Below are 11,064 nucleotides of genomic sequence, written 5' to 3' on the forward strand. Positions count from 1 at the left end.
TATTTATCAGGCATATTTTCATTCCAACCCTGAAAACACACATACCACTCACTGTCATTCCCTGGCTACTAAGAGCTGGGTCTCTATCAGTGCTGTCTGACTAGAACATGGAAGCCCAAGCTGTCCTGCTTTACAAGTCTGCTTCCCTTTCAATTCATTCACTCGCACAATTTAAGAAGTTATATTCTGTTTACTTCTCCCTACCCATTTCAGTTATGTCATTCAAGTAAATAGCTTATCTTGCAAGGTATTCCCAAAGGGTTGTACATGCACTGACTTGCCCTTTTGGAAACCATTTGTTTGTTATTTCACACAAACTGAAGAAACAGGAAGTGAAACTGCTCAAGTAACAGGCTTCTTTGTTTTCACTTCTGTTCACCTGGAAAGAAACTTGATAATCCATTTATTCATACTGAATTGCCAGTTGTAAATCCACATAGGTGGATCATGATCATGTCACAGCAATAGGCTCTGCAGGGAATTAATAAGAAAGCAAATCCTCGGCCCACACCATGCTCTGCTTTACTACTCCCTCCGTAAGGATGTGGTTCTAAGGCAACACAAACCAATTAAGCATGCTGCTGCTTCCCCTGCCTTCAGCCATACCTTTGAGACCCTATTCCTTCCAGTGGGATTGCTCTGGCCACCCAGACTCCTGGTGAGGTAACTGAAACCAACTGAAAAATTGACCTTCCAGTTCAGATCCCCAAATTGTTCCATTGCAGTGATAAGGGCAGATGGCAAAAGACAGAGGGGAAGACATAGCTGGGGTAAAGCAGCCTAACGTAAACCAGCTAAATCTATTGTCAAATTATATCAGTAACATGAAGTTATATAAGCCAGCTGAATAGCTCAGTGACACCAAAGGTCTTGCTTTCTCAACCCTTTGTTTGTCAGATGATCCTGCATAGCCACCTTGAACTCTTCAGACTTTTTGCTGAGTTGATTTAATCCCCTAATGCAGCCAGGTTCGTGTTCTGCAAGCACTGAGCTCAGTCAGTGTGTACTAGAGAGTGCCAGAGGAAAATTAAGTAGAGGAAGTTCAAAGATGGGAAATGTAGGAAGGGGATTGTAGAAGAAACAAAACACCTCCCTTCTGGCAGCAGCACGCTAGTACTACGTTTCATTTTACTTCGCCCTTAGGTAGGGATGCTGACAAGTACTTAAATTCAAAATAGCTATGACAGGAAGTCAAGGGCCAGCATAGAAGGCAATTTATTCAATACCAAGCCAAGAGTTTTGACAACAAAATACTGTATGGAAAAGTAGAAATAGGAAACTAAATAAATTGAAAAAGTAAAAAAAGCAATTATTTTCAGAGAAAGAAAGCCAAGACATTATTTGGAAACCCTTAAAACCCCAAAAGTTTGCAGCTCCAGTACACAGAGGGAGGTTACCTTTTCTTAATGAAGGGACAGTTAAATACATCTGTAAAAATAAATTACTCATAGAGATATTGCAGTGATTCACTAAAAGTGGACTTCACACAGCTTCACACAGGAATTAAAGATTCAGGACAAATTAAAAACCAGATAAACCTATTACTGCCAGGCACACGAGGGAAACCACCCAATTGGGAAGGCTGGCCACATGCAACTGTGCCACAGCTATGGCTGATAACATCCACATTGCTACAGGTGAAGTAGTACACATTTAACAATTACACATAATCCTTAAAGAAATGTCTAAATTATCTCAGAAAGAAATGCAAGATAACATCTTGTGATATCATACTGTAGGTGCTACATGCACATTTGCAAGCTGAGAAAAAAAAAATACATATATACACACCTGCAGTATGTAGTTTAAAAATCTGTGCTACCCCAAACATGATGAAATCAACGAAGTACTACATAGAATCACAAAAGAAACACCATCCATATTTAACAGGCTTTCTGTGATCCTCTGACTATCATTACCTTTGAATCCCAAAACCATGCATGACAGTAGCAAGTAATCCAGGATGCCCAAGTCCAGAAGCAAAGCAGCTAGCAGCCAGCACATTTGCTTCAGAAACAGCCCAACATTCAAGCTCACAGCTGTTTCTATGTTTTACATTAAACCACCACTGGATAAAATATGCACAACCCATTCCTGGGTTTGGAGTACCCTGGATGACTAGCTGTTTGCTCTGTTTGCAGGCTGCTCGATGCTCTTGTTCTGAAGGCTTACTTATCTCCATGAACTTCCCAAGCACATACCTAACACACAGTTCTGAATTTCAGTGAGAGCAAGCACTGGAAGTTCACTGCTGCAAAGACAACTCCTTTTTTGGATCTGCTTTCAGATGAGGATGGAAAGGGTACAGAAGAAGGGCCTCTACAGGACAGAATGCTGTGTGCTTTCCCACCACAAGTTTTTACTCATTTTAGATTTACATTTACCTGTGATATTTTTGCCTTCCAGCTTTCAAGGAAACAATAATTTAGTAAATACTATACACTGACAACAGGAGATTGAAATGAACTGAAAAAGTCTGGTTCATCAACACTTCACAGCACCTAACTCAAACCTCTCCCAAAGATTTCACAACTGAACTGCAGTTACCTTTCACATGCCAGACACAGACACACAGAATTACCTTCAGAGAAGCAACTCATTATAATAACAATGCTCCTCTTCAGCTTTTTAAACTAACCTGACAGGAAGAACCCTTTCAGTAATTACTGAAAAGGAAACAGGTTGTGATGCTGTACTTCATTCTAGGGCTGAGTTCCTTCCCATGTGGCCAGGAGGGGTCAAATGGTGATAAATACAGCAAATCAGTGCTCTAAAGGATGCCCTTATCACCACTTTGGTATTTTGGTCAGTTATTTTCAACTCTGTTGCAAAGCACATGGAATGTAGCTAAACTACAAATTCTCTGGAAATTAGTCAGTTAACTCCCATGACTATCCATAGTATAAACCTGCATAAAATAATCCTGCCCTCCCAAGTACTGCTTTTCTGGACTCAGGAGGATTTTTTTTATAAGCCCCAAATAATCAAAAGAATTCCCTTGGAGGTACAAGTTATTGCAGTTTGACTTTTCCCAGGAGACTTTCCAAGGTAACATGAACTCGACCATTCAGCACAGATGTTTGGAACAATGTCAAACTTCAGACAGCAACAAGGCATCAATGATAATACAACTGAACACAGGGCAGTATAAATGCAGGATACTGTATTAAAGTTTACTATACATGGGGGGGTTTGCATGCATGAAGGAACCGTCTCACCCGATTGTCTGTGTAAGCAAATATACTGAACTGGCTACATTTTCTCCAATTGAGCTCAACTCTGTTGCACAAAAAAGAAAGGTAAGGGTGGGCTATATGGCTCTATCTTACATCTCAAAAGATACCACAGGCCACCATAAAATGAACAACTGACTTCTTGTACTCTGTCATTTGAGTTTCTCAGGCACTCACAGATCTTTAGATGAACTCTGAAATGTTATATTTTTTTCTTCCTTGGAAACAAGTTTCTATGGTGGGGACAAGATTCTACTTGTCTAATTCTTACAGACCCTGGAAGACACTGAAGTAAGTCAATCAAAAGGATTTTTAGTTGGCTAGGATTCTGTGATTTGTTCTCAAATTACTTTTAATTCCAGTGACTAACTGGTATATTGAATACAAGATATCTATGATAAAGGCAGTATCTCTGCCCTTGCAGTTAAAGTCTGTAGGGTGTGCTTTCTTAACTACTCAACCATCAGATGTTTATAACAGGTTCATGTTTTGAAATTAAAGAATGAGTGTTCTTAATATAGCCTTTCTTCCAGTACCAAAAAGGGGGGGAAAAAAACACAAAGCTGGAGGGCTTTCTTACTTTAAAGCTGTTGGATGTTGCTTTTAAGTTTCCTTCTTTCTGCAATACGAAAGTTTTCCTTCCTCTGCCCAAGTTTTTCATAGCCCATGAACTAATGACTGTTTTCTACTACATTTTACCTCTCAAGACAGCCCAAGTCCAAAATTTCAAAATAAGACATTTCTAAAGTAATGCAGCACTGAACTGTCTCCTAGATAGCCTTGAGAATTAAATATTTGTATATTTCATTCTTCATCATTTAGCAGAGCTGCAAACATCCACTTTGCATCTAATCATACAAAGTACCTACCTTGTAGATTAACATATCATTCACTGAAATTTCTGCATCTCAAGCCTGTAATACAACTTTAGGCGGGAAACATATCCAGCTCATTTAGCAGAATCACTATGCATGTGTGACCCTTCCTGAGAAGTGATGCTGTCATTGCAACCTGAGAAAACAGTGCTATCACCTCAAAGGTGACAAAAATTTGTCATTCAGTTGGTGCAAGAAATGAACCAAATACTTGTGTGGTTTAACGCACATACCCCTCAATGTCTTTGATCAGAACCCGGCTTAACATCCTAAGTAGTTTTACCATCAAGAAGTGATACTCCTGACAAAATGCAGAGCAAAACAAAGCATGATCCAGCTCAAGAACAATATTATGAATTTCTGAATCCTAAAGCCAAGCAGCTATAGTTCTCATAGGCAAAAAAAATGAATTCTGGGCCAGCACTAGTACAACCGGTGAAACGTAAAGTAAATAGAGAAGAGGGGGGCAGACGAACCCAATAGATGGAGACTGCCTCAGTTCCAGCTTTTCCCTCTAGGCCGCAGCTCCTCGCTGAGCCGCTGGCACTGCCACCATCTGGGAGCCTCATCAACCGATGAGAGAAGGAGGTTGGTAACCCTGGCACCTGCAAGAAGGACCCTCATGGCCAGGCACTTCCTGCCCTCAGACTGCCCAGGCGCTGCCGGTGCCCCGGCGGCTCCCTCAGTCAGGGGTACTTCCCGGACGGGAGGCACAGGGGCAGAACTATGGGCTCCTGCCTGGTACGGGACAACCTGGACTCATGCCACAGGGCCGCGGCTCCCAGTGACGACGCTGTTTTTACTGAGCGCTGTGTGAAACCCTCCAGACTGGGCTTTCCTCCTGCGCTACCCGGGTGAGCATCGCTGACACCGAGCTCCAGCTGAGAGGAAGGCAGAGAAACCTATATGGAACTGCGGGAAATGAGGGAAACTCCGCGGAAAGAAGCTTCGTTTGCGCTATGAACTTGGCAAAACACTATGAACAGGGCAAATGCACTGCAGCCAGGCCGCAAGCAGAACCGCCACAGCAGCCCTCCAGAACCGCACCATACCGCCCCGTGCCGCCTGTGCTGCCCGCCCTGCCGCTGAGGCCGCCGGGCAGGCGGCGATACGCCGTACAAGGCACAGTCCCCGCCGCGGGGCCTAACACCGCTACCCCGCTCCCCCCGCGGCGCAAAAAGTTTCTCGCTTCCAGACCCGCACCGCTCCCTTCGCCTGCAGCGGGCGGAGCGGCAGCTCCCGCGCCCAATGGTGCTACGGGAGAGAGCCCCAATAACCAGTGGGAAGAAGCGGGAGGCGGGACCCCCAGCAACTGCCCACACGGAGCGAAGGGGGAAGCGCTTCCACCAGCAGGGGCACAGCCACCGGGACCCTCGTTCCAGCCCCGCACCTCGCCCGCCCAGTAGCCCTGCCACCGCCCCGCTTACCGAGAAGCCTGGCTCCGCCTTCTCTTGGCACAGGAGCCCGGAACCGGCCTCCTCCGCGGCTTCTGCGGCGCCTAAGGGCCGGCACCAGGGCGGCGCTGGCCGCGGGCGCCTAACAAGAATCCTGGCGGGTGGCTCGAGCACCCGCAGCACCACCGACCTCCTCTCTGCCCCCTGCTGCTCCTGCCGGGCCCGTAAACATCCCGGCATCCCCGAGGAGAGAGGCGGGGCGGCCACCGGGCCCCGCCTCGCACCGCTGCTACCCCTTCCCGGCCGGCGGCGAGGGTCCCATGCCAGCAGTGGCTCTTTTCTAGCGGGAGCCACCCGAGGGACCGGGGTGCCGGCGGAAGTTTCGGTGCGGCGGCGGTCAGCCGGATCCGCCCCGCATTGCCGAGTAGCCTCGTCCCTCGGGGTGCCCAGCCCGGCTCTGGCCAGCAGCGGCAGCGCTCTGGTCTGGAGCTCGGCTGGCAGCCAGTAGCAGGAGCGCCGGCCAGCTTCCTCTGCCTTGGCGTGCGCGCGAGTACGTGTAGAGAGCTTGAAAACTATTCGGCTTGTATTTTGAAATGGGGGCCACTCGTCTGATACGTGTTTATATTGTTGACCACGATGAGGGCCTCCATCTGCACTGGTACTGCGGTAATACATCAGTTGAGGAAAGCGCAGAGCGCTCCTGGCAAAGCCAGAAGTGCAAGAGGCAGGAAAAGTAGAAGCTCAAGCCGCTGAAAACCAGGGATTGGCTTGCTTGCAGTTCGGTGAGCAGCACAGGTGTAAGGTTTTGGCCCACTCCGCTTTGGAAAACAGGCTGTCAAACAACATACTTTTCATTTGGTATGTAAACTGTGATAATCAACAAGACATTGGCAAGTACATCAGCTGGAAGTGACCTAAACACCGTTTTGCTATACTTGGAGAAATAAGAGTGTCAGGAACTTCTACTTTTGCAACAGCACAGGGTTTAAGTAGATAAAAAAATATTGAATTCAAAAATACTACACTTTTTCAGGTTCCTGAAAGTTTAGCCTGCTTCGGGATGAGGAAATTCCCTTCACAAAACAGGTCCTAAGAACCAACAGCAGGGGAAAAGCGTGAAAGCTGACCGCAATTTCCCCATTGGGGATATGGATTACTGTGGCTTTTAATGTGGACCATTTCAAATGGCTTCTTCCTCAGGGGTGGAAACCTTCCGTAGAAGAGATCTCTATCACTTCAGTGAGATAATATTGTTTAAAGTAATTTAAAACTACCTTGAGTCAGAAGTTATTTTTTACAAAGCAAAGTCTCACAAGGGTTGGGCAGGGTTTTTTGTTTGCTTGTTTTCCCTTGTAACAAGTAAAGTTATACTTGATTTAAGTGTTTTGCAGAATAAACAGGAAATGGGCCAGCATGTCTGAGAAAAGTCTGTTCACCTTCCTCTGTACAAAATTGTACTGTCTGCTTTTGAGGCAAACTTTGATAAGCTTTGATAAACCTGCAGTGTATTCACTGATACAAAGTCTGGCAAAGTTTTAAAGGAATTTTGATGGTTCTCATTTCTCTGACATTAACACACTTATCAATCATTCTTCACATTCCCTCTTCATTAGCATTGGGTTATTTGATGTCACTAGCCAAATATAGTGACAAGGTGACCACTTTGCTTGTGGAAAAAGACATACCCTACAATCTTCTTCTTCTGTCTTTGAAGTGCATTTTGTAGTCTTGAAAAATTACTGCCCAAAAGAATAAACTGGAATTACAATTAAGAGATTTTTTTTTCTTTTTCATGGATGCTCTGTCTTGCAAACACAGTTTCTTGAACAAGAATTCCCTGCACTGTTTCCTTGTAAAGAGTGCAATACTTCAGGTTACCCCACATACCAAAGAGTGAAAACTTTATAGATCTGCCACATAATGTTAAGAAGTTAAAAAGAATTACAATCCACAGTTCCACTGAATGGTTTACATTTTCCCTTTAGTCTCAACCTGAAATGTAGTTGTGCAAGACAGTCATGTATTTGCAAAACCTCTGTTGGAGAAAGAAGGGGTTTTTGTGTGGTAAGTAGCTGACCACAAAATATCGAGTCTTATTAGGTATATTGTTTTGCAAGTAAAGGCTATTACTACTATAATATCCAGCTATTGCTCTTTTCTAGATTCTTTCAGGTGGAAAATGAGCAGTTCACAATGACCAGGGGAGACATGGGTAGCATTTGAAGCTTTCTCTCATTAAAAAAGAACAACCCAGAGCTTACTTGCCATTTTTTTCCAGTAGGTTTTGCACTGTTTTCCTTTGCTTAATTTGACATGATTGGGCCTTTTAATATTTCATCCTATTTTTTACTTGCTGCCCTTTCATTATTTTTTCTTTATTTTCTCCATGTTGTTGTTTGACTGTACATGTCAATAATATTTTGACTTCCGTTTTTAGTCACCTGGCTCCAATGGCTACTTTATCCTGACATTACCAATTGTTGCAGCATCTTATCTTTCCTATATTCCAGCCTTACCCTTCTTAAAGGGTGATTGTTTCTATTTCCTTTTAGTGCTTGAGAATCAGAAAATCTAAAAATTAAGAGGCTGCTTCAATTAATTAGTTTATCATCATGACCAGGCAAAAAGCCTTTGATATAAATTAAACAGGGTGCCCATTCATTTTAAATCTCCAAAGTGACAAATCTTCCACATACCACAGAAGAATGTCTTCAGACCTGTGCTGTCCAAAATGTTTATTTACAGAAGGGTATTTTTCTTGTTTTTTCAATGCACATTTTCAGTTAAATAAATTCATCTCGTATTCCCTGTAATGGAGCCTTTATACCAGACAGAATCAGAAAGGCGGAAGAGACTCCAGATCTCATATCCTTAGGTGTTGTTAAGGATCAGGCTTATCTCTGACAACACTTCTCTTGGAGGCTGGAGGGGACACTGCCTAACCAGCTAGAAAAGGATCAGAGAAAATGGACAAAGACATGCTGAAATTAGGGATCTGGGAAGCAGAATGAACATGGCTTGTTCCCTCAGTCTTGTCAGCTCCTGAAGGTGCTGCCAGTAAATGCTCTACACCTAGAATCAAACAGGCCAGAGGCAGAAAGAATGAGGACTTCACTATTCTTCAACTGACGCTGCACATCACTAGCCTTGCGATTACGAATCTATTTATATATCAATATTGACTGTAGAAAGCCCTACCAGTCCTTTTGAAATCTGTGAATATATATAACATAAACGTGGCCAAGGTTCAAGGATATCAAAAAAGTCAAACAATGACATAGGATATTATTTGAAATGGCAATGTTATGCTTGGATTGTCCCTGAACTAGAAAACGGCATCCTTTTCCAGGACTAAGCCACTGGACTTAAAAGCAGCTAGTGACTGTTAAGTAACGGCATAAAAGTCAACTGGGAACTCAAATGTTTAGACCTACACCCTGGATTATCAGGACCTCTGTACATCTAGATTCTTGAGCTATTCATTAACAGAATAAACTTAAAGCTCAGGAAAAATACAGACTTTAAAACTTTCAGGCAGAACAGCTCACTAGGACAGTGGAGGATGGGAATAGATGACTTCAGGGTCACAGAGGTAGGAGCATAACATAACAGCTTACTGGTTAAAAATTCTTTAGGTTCTTCAAATCAATAAACTACAGGAAATTAATCAAAAGGAGCAACTGCTCTGCTCTAAGTCCTTGAAGCCTGAAAATTCAGGCTTCAAGTTTCCCTCTACTGTGGTTCTTTGTTACTAACAGTAAAAAGGCTAGAATAGCTGCCTGTGGCATGGTTGGGGAAATCAGAAAGGCTGTGAAGGCAGACATAAAGCAAGATCTGTTATATCTGCACTGGATAAATATTGTGATAGGGCTTTACTAAGAATTTAAACTTTTAGACAACATAAATCATTAAATAGAGTAATTCATCAGAGGAGCTTGTAAAAGTCCTGATTTGGACCAAGAAGGGCATCAGACCTTCTTCAGAACTTACATATCAAAGAACTGTTTCAGAAGTTTGATCATAATATATTCAAATTCAACAGTCTTGTAGAAGTGAAAAGGCCAAATAAATTTACCGTAGCAACAGTGAGCATTGAAAAGAGGATGACATAAAATCAAGGAAGTTTGTTAAAAGTAAATTAAAAGGAATAGCCAAAGGGGGAAATGACTTGTATTAGAATTTCTGAGTATCTACCATCTGTCAAAGCCAGTAAGAGTACCTCTGAAGGATTAGCAGAGCTCTGCGTAAGAATAAAGGGTAGTATTAAAAACAAAAAAGCACTCATAAAAAAATTATGTTCAGATGAGGAAAACAGAAAATACCAAAAACTCTGGCAAGTTAAAACTGCACAAAGGCAGGCCGAAAGCATTTGGAGGAAAATAATGGTAATGGTATAAAACTTTATTGTAAAACCTCTTCCAAACACATCAGAAGCAGGAAGCCTGCTTTTGTCGATTTTGCAGGGCTCATAAATGATCATGATTTAAAGACAGAAGGATTCAACAAAGATAAGGATAGAAAAAGTGTTTGCTTATGTATCCTATGAGATGCTCGTACAGGGGAGTAGTAGGTTTGTGTATACGGTTTTGTAAGTACACAAACCTAGGAGAGTTTTTTGAAAGGTATATGGAAACACTGAGCTTGGATTATATAAAATCCTGTATTTTTAACAAACTCCCTGATAAGTCCACTAAAACATCTTGAAGAAATTAAGCTGCCTTGCAATAAGAGGAAAGTACCAGTATTCGGGTAACAACTGATTTCAGAAAAGAAAAACTTGAAGTAGGGGGAGGTTCCTACTAGAATCTTACAGGGATTTGTGTTGGCTCCATTGCTGTTTACATAATAATATAATTAATGAATTAAAAAAAAAAGATACTAAAATGATTAGGTTTTCAAGTGGTACAAAATTATGCAGGATAATAATATAAATAAATAAATAAATAAATATTTTCAAAACAGGAAGGGTGAAAAGGAAGATTTCTAGTAATCAAAAACTTCTTTAGGAGGAAAAATAGATGGAAAACTTCAGCTTAAACATAAATCACTAAATGGGATGATTTAAAGTAGATGGAAAATGGATATGTCAGCCTATGAAAAGCATAAAAAAGATAATTGTTATTGGTTTACTGGTTAATATTGATAAAAGAGTAATTAATCCTTATCTTCCACAGTGAAAGAATTATGTGCCATTAAATTAAAATAGTATGTAAATATTTTAATTTAAACAGATGAAAGCACTTTTCTATACAGTGGCTACTGGAACTGTGCAGGTGACAATTGTGCATGGATTAAAAAAGTTCATAGAAAAGACATAAAGACCCATTTAAGCTATAAATGAGGAAAATCCCGTAGGATTGACTGGCAGCTTCAACCCTTTTTAATTTTGAAACAACAAATACTGAGGAATGGGATTGATTCTTACATTTTTCCAGAGATGATTTTGTTCACCACTCACAGAGATGAATTATGTTCCAATGAAAATGAAGGTATTCTTTTTCATGTAACTATTGATTTAAAAAAGGGCTTCTGAACCCAAGGGCTGACAGCTATTTCAAGTGA

The 11,064-nt window shown here is 42.0% G+C and overlaps 1 protein-coding gene across 1 annotated transcript in view; it reads right to left on the bottom strand.

Moving 5' to 3' along the window:
* The window catches only part of NEK7 (NIMA related kinase 7), a 74,219-nt gene extending 68,501 nt beyond the window's left edge, over positions 1-5,718 (bottom strand). Inside the window, exon 1 of the mRNA XM_005140958.3 lies at positions 5,536-5,718. The gene's annotated coding sequence lies outside the window, so the exon portion shown is untranslated. The remainder of the gene's footprint in view (positions 1-5,535) is intronic.
* Positions 5,719-11,064: the final 5,346 nt, after the last annotated feature.

The sequence above is a fragment of the Melopsittacus undulatus genome, chromosome 6 (assembly GCF_012275295.1).
Source record: "Melopsittacus undulatus isolate bMelUnd1 chromosome 6, bMelUnd1.mat.Z, whole genome shotgun sequence".
Taxonomy (NCBI): domain Eukaryota; kingdom Metazoa; phylum Chordata; class Aves; order Psittaciformes; family Psittaculidae; genus Melopsittacus; species Melopsittacus undulatus.